This window comes from Rhinoderma darwinii, chromosome 2, assembly GCF_050947455.1.
Source record: "Rhinoderma darwinii isolate aRhiDar2 chromosome 2, aRhiDar2.hap1, whole genome shotgun sequence".
Taxonomy (NCBI): Eukaryota; Metazoa; Chordata; class Amphibia; order Anura; family Rhinodermatidae; genus Rhinoderma; species Rhinoderma darwinii.
This window is the reverse complement of record NC_134688.1, coordinates 158688695-158703084: the sequence shown is the minus strand read 5'-3', so window position 1 is coordinate 158703084 and position 14390 is coordinate 158688695.

The window sequence follows — 14390 nt, the reverse complement described above, 5'->3', positions numbered from 1 at the left end:
TGGTCTTCTGGTAGAAGGTATATCACTTGAAGGCTTCATCGGGTGTTATCCCTTTGAAGTGGACTTCTAGTGGTCGGTATATCACTTGAGGGCTTCATCGGGTGTTATCCCCTTGAAGTGGACTTCTAGTGGTCGGTATATCACTTGAGGGCTTCATCGGGTGTTATCCCCTTGAAGTGGACTTCTAGTGGTTGGAGCCATCTGCAGAGGTGAACGGTGCTTCCGAGCTGGTTTACGGCTGGAGGTAATTGGTGGTTTGCAGATGGCTAATTCGGTGTGTTCTTTAAAAAGGACTATCTGAGGGGGCTTCAAGGACTTCCTCTGCTCGGGTTAATGTTATGACCCATGTTGGGTCATGGGAATTATTAGGAGGAATTCTCTGGTGGATTCCTAACTAGTTATCCGAATGTTTCGGATTTAAATTGTTTTTATAAAACTGTGAAATGAATAAACGGCTGCTGTGGCCATTTCACATCCAACCTCGGTGTCATGTGTCTTTACTAAAGTGGGGGTGGGGGGATAGTAGGGTATAAGGTTAACACACGACTCTACTTAGGCAGGTCATGCCTTTTAGATTCCTAAAGCTTTCCCTTACTGCACAGAGATGCTATCCCTACAGCTCCTGTCTGTAAAATGGCCGCTGAGCTCCGTGCATAGACTTTTATTGCAGGCTTGAGCCCGCCCCTATGCTGCCTCCCGATTGGCTGGGAGAGCCGTTTGCAAGGCATTATGGGGTAGCCTGATGTCAGGTGATCTTCTGTAATCCTCCATTTTAGATGTAACATGTGGCAGGCGCCAAAATGTAGCCGGGTTCGGTCAAAACGGGTTCGGCCGAACCCGGTAAAGTTCGGATTCGCTGCGAACCGAACTTTTCATGAAGTTCGGACCGAAACCGGGTTCGGATGTCCCGGTTCGCTCATCTCTAATTCTGACAAACAGAAGTTTTCCAGAAATAAGTGCTTATTGGATGAGTGGAAATTGCAATTTTCCCACAGATATGCATATTCAGTGCCAAATATGTTGTGCGCAGCTTGTGCCACTGGAGACACACACCCCATAAATAGTTAAAAGTGTTCTGCAGAGTACAGTAATACCCCATATGTCATCATAAAATTCTGTTTGGGCACACTGCCAGGCTCGGAAGAACCACCATTTGGCTTTTGAAGCAATGTTTTTTCTTGAGAGTAGTTTTGTTTGGGATTTTACTGGTATTTAAATTTATAATGTGAGAGCATATGTGAGCTTTGTGGTATATATTAGGGCATAATAATAAGTTAAACACATAATAAAATTAATAATAAATAATAAATGTTGAAATGTTGTGGTTTTCCTTAACCCCTTCCCGCTCCTGGACGTACTATTAGGTCATGGTATCTGTATCGTTCGCGCTCCATGACCTAATAGTACGTAACGGCCGTTTCGGCCGTCTTTCCGACACATACAGGAGCTGTGACAGCTGCAGTCTCGTACAGCAGTTTCCGCAGCTCCTACAGTGGGGACCGATCGCTGTGTCCCCGCTGATTAACCCCTTAAAAGCCGCGTTCAATAGGGATCGCTGCTTTTTAGGGGTTAGGCTACCATCGCCGGCCTGCTACACGATAGCGGCCGGCGATGGTGACTATGGCAACCGGACGCCTAACAATGGCGTCCGGCTATGCCATCGACGGAAGCCTAGTGAGTCCTGACAGTCAGGACCCACTATGCTTGCTGTCAGTGAGTAGCTGACAGCTCTAATACACTGCACTACGCATGTAGTGCAGTGTATTAGAATAGCGATGAGGGCCTCCTGCCCTCAAGTCCCCTAGTGGGACAAAGTAATAAAGTTAAAAAAAAAGTTAAAGAAAGATGTGTAAAAATAAGAAAATAAAAGTTTTAAAAGTGATAAAAGTAAAAATCCCCCTTTTTCCCTTATCAGTCCTTTATTATTAATAAAAATATATAAACAAACAAATAAACTATACATAATTGGTATCGCCGCGTCCGTAACGGCCTGAACTACAAAATTATTTCATTCTTTTTCTCGCGCGGTGAACGCCGTAAAAGAAAATAATAATAAACCGTACCACAATCACAATTGTTTGGTCACTTCATCTCCCAAAAAATGGAATAAAAAGAGATGAAAATGTCGGATGTACCTAAAAATGGTACTCATCAAAACTACAGTTTGTTACGCAAAAAATAAGTCCTCGCACGGCTTTCTTGATGGAAAAATAAAAAAGTTCTGGCTCTAAGAATATGGCAACACAAAAAGTAAATGATTTTTTACAAGTATTATTATTGTGCAAATGCCATAAGACATAAAAAAAACTAGAAACATCTGGTATCGCCGTAATCGTATCGCCCCGCAGAATAAAGTGAATATGTCATTTATAGCGCACGGTGAACGCTGTAAAAAAAATAGAATAAAAAAACAATAGTAGAATTGCTGTTTTTTAGTCACCACGCCACTTAAAAATAGAATAAATCCCGATCAAAAAGTCGCATGCACCCCAAGAAAACTACAATGAATTCCTCAAGGGGTCTAGTTTCCAAAATGGGGCCACTTTTTGGGGGTTTCCACTGTTTTGGCACCATAAGACCTCTTCAAACCGGACATGGTGCCTAATAAAAAAGAGGCCTAAAAATCCACTAGGTGCTCCTTTGCTTCGGAGGCCGGTGCTTCAGTCCAATACCGCACTAGGGCCACATGTGGGATATTTCTCAAAACTGCAGAATCTGGGCAATAATTATTAAGTTGCGTTTCTCTGGTAAAACCTTTTGTGTTATAGAAAAAAATGGTATAAAAAGGATTTTCTGACAAAAATAAATAAATATGTAAATTTCACCTCTACTTTGCTCTAAATTCCCGTCAAACACCTAAAGGGTTCATAAACTTTCTAAATGCTGTTGTGAATACTTTGAGGGGTCTAGTTTCTAAAATGGGTGTTTCATAGGGGTTTCTAATATATAGGCCCCTCAAAGCAACTTCAGAACTGAACTGGAACCAAAAAAAAAAAAAAATGAGGTAATACTTCGCTTCTCCTAATGAGCAGCGCCCACTCCGAGATGACCCCAGTTTTGACCGTTTGTATAAACGGAGACCCCTATTAGACTGTTTCAGTGCCCGGTTTTCCGAAGCATACACCCACGAGAATTGTATTTCTATTGATGAGTCCTTAGTACATTTTAAAGGGAGGCTTCAATTCCACCAGTACCTTCCGGGTAAGAGGGCAAGCTATGGTGTGAAGATGTATAAGCTGTGCGAGAGTGCATCAGGGTATACGTACAAATTTAGGATATATGAAGGGAAGGACACCAGTATTCAGCCCCCAGAATGCCCCCCCTTACTGGGAGTTAATGCAAAAATTGTGTGGGATTTGGTGCACCCACTGCTGGACAAGGGTTACCAACTCTACCTGGATAATTTTTATACCAGCGTCCCACTCTTCAAGTGCCTCGCTTCCAGAAGTACTACGGCATGCGACACTGCTAGAAGAAATCTGAGAGGCCTCCCTAAGACTCGGCTTGGGCAAACAAGAAGGGGTGAGAGCAGGGCACATTCTAGCAGCAACATATTGTGTGTCAAGTACAAGAACAAGAGAGATGTCATTGTATTGACAACAATACATGCCCACACCAGTACCCATGTACCTGTACGAGGTACCAGTACAAAGACCCCTAAACCAGACTGTATTCTGGACTACAATAGGTACATGGGTGGGGTGGACTTGTCAGATCAAGTCCTGAAGCCCTACAGCACCATGCGGTGTGATATAAGAAGCTGGCCGTGCACATCATACAGATGGCATTGTATAATGCGTACGTGCTACGTCGTTGTACAGGCGAGAGGGGAACTTTCCTGGAATTTCAAGAGGTGGTTATCAAGAAACTAATTTTTAGGGACCAAGAAGGGGGGCACCCAGTACTTCTGGAAGCGAGGCCACACGCATCGTACCAGGGCAACACTTTCCAGGAGAAGTTCCCCAAACTGGCAAGAAAGGAAAAAGTCAAAAGAGGTACAAAGTCTGCTATAAGAGGGGGATAAGGGAGAACACAATATATCAATGTGACACGTGTCCCGAAAAGCTAAGACTCTGTATGAAGGAGTGTTCTAAAATGTATCATACATCCCTTGATTTTTAATCTACCCCAGTTTTACTTACCCTGGTGCACTCCGCACAGCTTATCCCCCCTCGTCTTTCCCTTCTGAGCCCTGCTGCGTGCCCAGGCAGCTGATAACAGCCACATTGAGTTTATAGCCATACCCAGGAGAACCCACATTACAGTTTATGGGGTGTATGTCTCCGGTAAAAATGCTCACTACACCTCTAGATGAATGCCTTAAGGGTGTAGTTTTTAAAACGGGGTCACTTCTTGGGGGTTTCAACTGTACTGGTACCTCAGGGGCTTCTGCATACATGACTTCGCACCAGAAAATCCCCAGTAGGCCAAATTGTTGTCCTTTCCTTCTGAGCCCTCCCTTGGGCCCAAACGTCAGTTTATCACCACAAATTGGGCATTGCCGCACTCAGGACAAATTGGGCAACAAAATTGGGTATTTTATTTCTTGTGAAAATAAGAAATTTTCAACCAAAACGACATATTATTGGAAAAATTTTATTTTGTTTGAATTCCCAGCCCAATTCAATAAAGTTATGTGAAAAAACTATGGGGTCAAAATGGTCACAACACCAATAAATGAATTCCTTGAGGGGTGTAGTTTCCAAAATAGGGTCCCTTCTGGTGGGTTTCCATTGCTTTGATACCTCTGGGGCTCTGCAAATGCGACATGGCACCCGAAAACCAATCCAGCAAAATCTGGACTCCAAAGAACAAATAGTGCTCCTTTCCTTCTGAGCCCTCCCATGGGCCCAAACGGCAGTTTATCACCACAAATGGGGTATTGCTGCACTCAGGACAAATTGGGCAACAAAATGAAGTATTTTATTTCTTGTGAAAATAAGAAATTTTGAGCTAAAACTACATATTATTGGAAACATTGTTTTTTTTTTTTAAATTTCCAGCTCAATTCAAATAAGTTCTGTGAAGAAACTATGGGGTCTAAATGGTCACATTACCCATAAATTAATTCCTTGAGGGGTGTAGTTTCCAAAATGGGGTCACTTCTGGTGGGTTTCCATTGCTTTGATACCTCTGGGGCTCTGCAAATGCGACATGGCACCCGAAAACCAATCCAGCAAAATCTGCACTCTAAAGAACACACAGCGCTCCTTCTCTTCTGAGGCCTCCCATGGGCTCAAACGGCAGTTTATCGCCACAAATGGGGTATTGTTGCACTCAGGAGAAATTGGGCAACAAAATGGGGTATTTTGTTCCCTGTGAAAATAAGAAATTTTGATAAAAAATGACATCTTATTGGAAAAAATGATTTTTTTTTAATTTCACAGCCCACTTCAAATAGGTGCTGTGAAAAAACTGTGCGGTCAAAATGGTAACATCAACCATAAATAAACTCCTTGAGGGGTGTAGTTTCCAAAATGGGGTCACTTCTGGTGGGTTTCCATTGTTTTGATACCTCTGGGGCTCTGCAAATGCGACATGGCACCCGAATACTAATCCAGCAAAATCTGCACTCCAAAGAACACACAGCGCTCCTTCCTTCTGAGGCCACCCAGGGTCCGAAACGGCAGTTTATCACCACAAATGGGGTATTGCTGCACTCAGGAGAAATTGGGCAACAAAATGGGGTATTTTGTTCCCTGTGAAAATAAGAAATTTATATAAAAAATGACATCTTATTGAAAAAAATGTAATTTTTTTAATTTCACAGCCCAATTCAAATACGTGCTTTTTAAAAACGGTGGGGTCAAAATGGTAACAACAACCATAAATTAATTCCTTGAGGGGCGTAGTTTCCGAAATGGGGTTTCTTTTGAGGGATTCCTACTGTTTTGGCACCTTAACACCTCTTCAACCCTGGCATGCTGCCTAAAATATATTCTAATAAAAAAAGAGGCCTCAAAATGTACTAGGTCCTTCTTTGCTTCTGGAGCTTGTGTTTTAGTCCACGAGCACACTAGAGACACATGTCGGACATTTCTAAAAACTGCAGAATCTGGACAATACATATTTAGTAGTGTTTCTCTGGTAAAACCTTCTGTGTTACAGAAAAAAAATGAATACAATTGAAATTCAGCAAGAAAAATTAAATTTGCAAATTTCACCTCTACTTTGCTTTAATTTCTGTGAAATGCCTGAAGGGTTAAATAAACTTTCTAAATGCTGTTTTGAATACTTTGAGGGGTCTAGTTTTCAAAATGGGGTGTTTATGGGGGTTTCTAATACATAGACCCCTCAAGGCTACTTTGGAACTGAACAGGTACCTTAAAAAAAAGGCTTTTGAAATTTTCTTAAAAATATGAGAAATTGCTGTTTATGTTCTAAGCCTTGTAACGTCCAAGAAAAATAAAAGAATGTTCAAAAAACGATGCCAATCTAAAGTAGACATATGGGAAATGTGAACTAGTAACTATTTTGGGTGGTATAACCGTCTGTTTTACAAGCAGATGCATTTAAATTCTGAAAGATGCTATTTTTTATACATTTTCTCTAAATTTTGCAATTTTTCACCAATAAACACTGAATATATCGTCCAAATTTTATCACTAACATAAAGCCCAATGTGTCACGAGAAAACAGTCTCAGAATCGCTTGGATAGGTTTAAGCATTCCGACGTTATTACCACATAAAGTGAAATATGTCAGATTTGAAAAATGGGCTCTGAGCCTCAAGGCCAAAACAAGGCTGTGTCCTTAAGGGGTTAAAGAGGCTCTGTCACCACATTATAAGTGCCGTATAATTATAAGTGCCTTTTTCGGGTACATTCCGTGTTTGAAGTTAGGGGAACTTTGCTGTGAAATTGCTGCCCTGGTGTAATACGAGAGCCTTGCTTCTAGAGAAGATGATGATATTTTGAGGCAGATGTGCTTGGGCCCTACCCTTCCTGGTTCCCAAATAATAGGGCCTTGATAACCATCTTTTAGGCCTCATGCACACGACCGTAGCCATGTGCACGGCCGTGATTTTCGGGTCGGCCTGCAGCGGAGTGTCACCTGCGAGCCACCCGCAAAACGCGGGCCGTGCACATGGCCACGGCCATTATTTTCTATGCACCTGGACCGCAGAACACGGCCGTAATAAGACTTGCCCATTATTTCTGCGGTCTAGAATCCTGGGCCATGCACGGACCGTGGAAATCACGGTCGTGTGCTTGGCCCCATAGGAATAAATGGGGCCGCAATCCTCCCGTGGATTTTCCGGGGAATTGCGGCCGCAAAAGCACGTTCGTGTGCATGTTTTCTTCTGGCCTCCTGCACATGGGGATAGCATGTAAGCGTTATACAATACCATCTGTTCGATATGCATGACAAGCATTTTGTACCATGGGACAGAGGGAAGATGGGTGACATATACATATAGCAAAGCTGGGTGACATAGCATACATGTAGGAAAGCTGGATGACAAGACATTTCATATAGGAAAGCTGTTTTGCCATCACGCTGTCACTCTGCCAAACTAGACTAAAAATTGTGAAATGCAGACCGGGCAGTTTTACTGATACTCCTGAGGATGTAGCATGATAATGCTGCTATTGAAACGCGTAGGGTTCAAACGATAAGGTGTACATAGTATTAGGGAAAAATTAGAAGGTGGAATGTGAATAGGGACAGAACAGTAACCCTGAATAATCACCCCCCCTGTACCGAGTACTCTTGTCAAGAGCCTGAAAAAGTCCAAATGGACTAGTAGCTCACACCTTTTAAAGGGAATGTGTTGCGAATTAAAACATTTTTTTAGTAAGTTACTTATTTTTATTACATTTTTTTTTGTGTATTTTTTTTTCTTTAACAAGGTGGGTAGTATTAAAAGTTAAATAATAATTTGAGATGTTTTCCTATGTTGGCCACCAGAGGGAGCACTTCCCAGATTTACAGCAAGGTGAATCAAGCAAAGCAACCCGACTCAAAGCTGCTGTAAATGTGGGAGGGAGACTCACTCCCTCCCTATTTTTGGCTACTACTCAAAAGACGTGTCTTCAAAATTGCTAAGCAGTGTCCGGATCCACTTTGGGAGTGATTTTTACAAATGGTAGCTGACAGAAGCTATAGGACCCTGTGGTGAATGACTTTTCAGTTGACAGGTTCACATGGTGTGTATTTGATGTGTTTATTGGCGCATTTTACATGCCGTAAAATGCGTAAAAAATGCTAGATTAAGCTTCTCATTTACATCAATGGGAAGCTGTGGCGTTAGTACATACAACGCGTTTTTTTTTACACAAGCGTTTTTAAAAACGTGTTGTGTAAAAAAAGAAATGTCGAGTCAATTCTTTGGCACGTAAAACGCACCAAATGTTCCCATAGTCAATGGGAGTTATGCTCCAAAAAAGGCACAAAAATCGCACACAAAACACGTAAAATAAACTTTAAAAAGACCTGTATTTTAAAAAGCACTTCACAAGAAACGCTAGTATATTCGACACGTTTACACGTCTTACATGCCTAAGGGAATTATTTTTAATTGACGTCTAGTTTCTATTGTTGCGCAGGGGAGAAGACAGAAGACTGCTGTAGGTGAGATAAGTTTTTTTTTCTTTCATACTACTAACTTTATTTTTTTTATTTTGCAGGTTCCGATGGACCTATTGGACGAAGTCGTAGATTCGGTGTACTACTTCTATGAACTACGTTTTTTTAAAATAAAATGGTGAAAGAGGGTTTTGTCTGGGAATTTTTATTTCTTTTTTATATCTGGCTGATTATGAAAAATGGGAGAGACCCCACATTGTTCTTGTCAATTATTAATTTAAAAAAAATATAAAAAATTACGTGGGTTCCCACCATATTTCATAATCAGCCAGATACAATAAAGCAGCCGCAGCCTATTATTACAAGGTTTGAAGGGTTTTTGGCCTTTCCCAGCCCCGCAATACAAGCCTGCGGCCGCCCCAGTGCCCGATCATCGCTCCAGATGGTCGGGTACTGGATTGTACCTGGCTCTTCCCGATACCCCTGGTGGCAGTGGGTACCGGGGTAATAATGGGGGTTAGTTGCAGCCTTTTTACTGGCTAACACTAAGCCCCGCCTTAGTAATGGATGCTGTCAAACAGACAACTGCCATTCCTAAGGCGCTAATAAAGTATTAAAAAAACACAGAGACATAAGAAAATATTTTTATTGAATTAAAAACTCTCCACAAGACCCTCGTTAACCATTTTATTTTAAATAATAAAAATGCATATAGTCACAGTTGTCCCCCGAATCTACCACTTCGTCCAATAGGTCCAGCGCAAACTGCAAAGCAAAAAACAATAAAGTTAGTAATATGAAAAATAAAAAATCTTATACTCACCTACAGCAGTCTTCTGTCTTCTCCCCTGCGCCGCAATAGAAACTAGACGTCAATGAACTGTAGTTTCTATTGTGATGCACGGGACCTAGAGATGCGCCAGAAATAATTCTGCCGCATCATGGAGCTCCCCCCACAAGCAGCCGTTCCCTCAAACCCACGCACCCCATACGAACACCCCACACATGCAGCCGCTCTGCAAATCCCGCACCCTCCCCCACACATGCAGCTGCTCCGCAAACTCCCCACACACATCCCCCCACACATGCAGCCGTTCCACAAACCCACACAAAAGAGAATTTCGCTGAGCTACGCTGTTTCTGTAACTCCCATAGGAGTGAATGCCAGTTACGGAAGCAGCGCAGCTATGCTTGGTGAAATAGCATTACATATAGGAAAGCTTGGTGATATAGAATTACATATAAGAAAGCTGGGTGATATAGAATTACATATAGGAAAGCTGTGTGATTTAGCGTTACATATAGGGAAGCTGGGTGACATGACATTACATATAGGAAAGCTGGGTGACAGTATTACATATAGAAAGGAAAGCAGGGTGGTATAGCATTACATACAAGAAAGCTGGGTGACATCACATTACATACAAGAAAGCTGGGTGACAAGGCATTACATATAGGATAGCTGGGTGACATGACATTACATACAACAAAGCTGGGTGACATGACATTACATATAGGAAAGCTGGGTGACAAGGCATTACATATAGGAAAGCTGGGTGACAGCATTACATATAGGAAAGCTGGGTGACATGGCATTACATATATGAAAAATGGGTGGCATGGCATTACATATTGGAAAGCTGGGTGACATGATATTACATATAGGAAAGATGGGTGACATGGCATTAAATATAGGAAAGCTGGGTGACATGGCATTACATATAGGAAAGATGGATGACAAGGCATTACATATAGGAAAGCTGGGTGGCAAGGCATTACATATGGGAAAGATGGATGACAAGACATTACATATAGGAAAGATGGGTAACAAGGCATTACATATGGGAAAGCTGGGTGACATAGCATTACATATGGGAAAGCTATGTAACATGGTATTACCTAAAGAAAAGCTGGGTGACAAGACATTACATATAGGAAAGCTGGGTGACATGGCATTACATATAGAAAAGCTGGGTGATGTAGCATTACATATAGGGAAGCTGGGTGATATAGCATTACATATAGGGAAGCTGGGTGACAAGACATTACAAATAGGAAAGCTGGATGACATGGCATTACATATAGAAAAGCTGGGTGATATAGCATTAAATATAGAAAAGCAGGATGACATGGCATTACATATAGGGAAGCTGGATGACAGCATTACATATAGAAAAGGAAAGCAGGGTGATATAGCATTACAGACAAGAAAGCTGGGTGACATGACATTAGATATAGGAAATCTGGGTGACAAGGCATTACATATAGGAAAGCTGGGTGACATGACATTACATATAGGAAAGCTGGGTGACAAGGCATTACATACAAGAAAGCTGGGTGACATGACATTACATATAGGAAAGCTGGATGACAAGGCATTACATGTAGGAAAGCTGGGTGATATAGCATTACTTACAAGAAAGCTGGGTGACATGACATTACATATAGGAAATCTGGGTTACAAGGCATTACATATAGGAAAGCTGGGTGACATGACATTACATATAGGAAAGCTGGGTGACAAGGCATTACATACAAGAAAGCTGGTTGACATGACATTACATATAGGAAAGCTGAGTGACAAGGCATTACATATATAAAAAATGAGTGACATGGCATTACATATTGGAAAGCTAGGTGACATGATATTACATATAGGAAAGATGGGTGACATGGCATTAAATATAGGAAAGCTGAGTGACATGGCATTACATATAGGAAAGCTGGGTGACATGACATTACATATAGGAAAGCTGGGTGACAAGGCATTACATACAAGAAAGCTGGGTGACATGACATTACATATAGGAAAGCTGGATGACAAGGCATTACATGTAGGAAAGCTGGGTGATATAGCATTACTTACAAGAAAGCTGGGTGACATGACATTACATATAGGAAATCTGGGTTACAAGGCATTACATATAGGAAAGCTGGGTGACATGACATTACATATAGGAAAGCTGGGTGACAAGGCATTACATACAAGAAAGCTGGTTGACATGACATTACATATAGGAAAGCTGAGTGACAAGGCATTACATATATAAAAAATGAGTGACATGGCATTACATATTGGAAAGCTAGGTGACATGATATTACATATAGGAAAGATGGGTGACATGGCATTAAATATAGGAAAGCTGAGTGACATGGCATTACATATAGGAAAGCTGGGTGACATGACCTTACATATAGGAAAGCTGGGTGACAAGGCATTACATATAGAAAAGATGGGTGACATAGCAATACATATAGGACAGATGGGTAACAAGCCATTACATATAGGAAAGATGGGTGACAAGGCATTATATATAGGAAAGATGGGTAACAAGCCATTACATATAGGAAAGCTGGATGAAAAAGCATTACATATAGGAAAGATGGGTAACAACCCATTACATAGAGGAAAGATGGGTGACAAGGCATTACATATAGGAAAGATGGGTAACAAGCCATTACATATAAAAAAAAAGATGGGTAACAAGGCATTATATTTAGGAAAGATGGGTAACAAGCCATTACATATAGGAAAGCTGGGTGACAAAGCATTACATATAGGGAAGATGGGTAACAAGCCATTACATATAGAAAAGATGGGTGACAAGGCATTACATATAGGAAAGATGGATGACAAGGCATTATATATAGAAAAGATGGGTAACAAGCCATTACAAATAGGAAAGCTGGGTGACAAAGCATTACATATAGGAAAGATGGGTAACAAGCCATTACATATAGAAAAGATGGGTGACATGGCATTATATATAGGAAAGCTCGATGACATGGTATTACATATAGAAAAGCTGGGTAACAAGCCATCACAAACATCATAACTGTGTCAATGACAATGAAATAAACAATATCCATTCTGGAGAGATATAAAATACAGGCAGAAAACAAGGCAGATTACTGGAGGGAGAAGAACGTAACTTTTCTGCCGAGCTGTTGGGGGGAGGCGGAGGCAACAGCTTTATGAACGTGCCGGTGATAATGAAAGCCCCGTCCCCACTTTTGTCTCTGCCGCTACATATGGAATTTCCCTCACAACAGGCAGTGGATGGCAGAATAGGAGGAAGTGAGACCTCTAGTGGCCGGGGCTTTTTAAGGGACTTCTAAATTATAATATAAAGTGATTTACGCTTTTGATGCTTATTAATGCAACTTTCGAATGAGAACAAGTCTGAAAAGTTAGTGACTATTTAAATTGTGTTCCTATGTAAGGAAACCGTCTGATAATATGTATATTACCAGAACTGTGACATCACAGTCAGAGATACAGTATGTCTAGGCACTTGTAGAACACTGTACTGTTATATCACAATTACCAAGAAATATATCATAAGTAAAGTGATAACTTCATCAAATTCAATATCCTGGCCAATCCGCTTGACAAAAATCACTGCCTCCTGCGACTCTAATAGCAGAGGCGGTCGCTCTGTGTTTCGTGTTAAAATGAGCCATTATACAACTACAATGACTTTAAAGAATGAAATGAGAAGAATCCTAAAGGAAAGGATTCTTGGAAGGAGGAGAGGGATCAAGGAAGACCCGGAACCTTTGTTCACTGTTGGACAAGGTGATCAGAAACCACTGGATATGGATAGGGACACCTCAGAAGTGGTGTCTAAAACAAAAGATCTGGAGAGGGGAAGAAATATCAAAAGAGATGCAATCCTCACTGAGAAGAGGAAGACGGAGAACCTCAAAGTGTCTGATTCTGCAATCTCTGCCTATGAAGAACTGCAAAAGACCAGGATTAACAAGGAGAAGATCCTGAAATAACACAGAAATATTAATAGTGCAGAGTTAGAATCGGACGAGGAATTCCAAGAAACACCAAAATGCATCACTTTTAAACATCTGGAGAGGGGAAGAAAGATCAAGAGAGAAGCAATTCTCACTGAGAAGAGGAAGATGGAGAACCCTTAAAGTGTCTGACTCAGCAACCTCTGCCTGTGAAAAACTGCAGAAGACCATTCTCAACACCAGAAATAACATCAGAGAACAGGTCCCTGCACGACGGAGGATCAACAAGGAGAAGATCCGGAAACCATGCAGAAATATTGTGCAGAGTTGGAATCAGACGAGGATCTCCAAGAAACACCAAAACGCATCACTTACCCCAGATCTAAAAGCTCAGAGAGTCCAAACCTCTAATGAATGGAAACCCAGAAGAGGATTAAGAACAACATAGACTTGGTTCTCCAGAGTAGGAGGAGACTCAGATATCTCAGCCCAGTCTAGGACGGAAATGGTGCAAAATGGTCCAGGCCATCAACTATCAATACTGCATCCAGACAGTCTAACCAACACAACTGCATGGTTTCTCCAGCCAATACAGCGGGTAAGATGGGAACAGATGGAGGTGAATGATGGGGGTTGTAGTGTCATTGTGCTGCATCATCACATGACGTATAATATATGGGATATGGATTTATTTCCATATTTTATTTGAATGTAGACAAATTACACCTGCATTTTAATCCTATGTTCTATGGGTGTGAAGATTATAATCTATTGCCTACAATCTGTCTTTTCTCGCCTCTATCCCTGTTTCTTTTAATACAGTCTGACTTCATTTGAGTTCAGTTGAACAGAACTGAGGCTTTGTTGCTACAAATACTTGTTTATCCCTGATATATTTCATGCATATTTTTCCACCCTGTACACATCTATCACTTCCATACAGGGGCGTAACTAGCAAAGACTGGGCCCCATAGCAAACTTTTGACTGGGGCCCACCCTCCCCTGGGTGTCACACAACCCCCCCCTTGTAGATAGTGCCTCCCTGTAGATTCCGCCGCACAGCGCCCCCCTGTAGATAGCGTCATACAGCCCCCTGTAGATGGCGCCATACA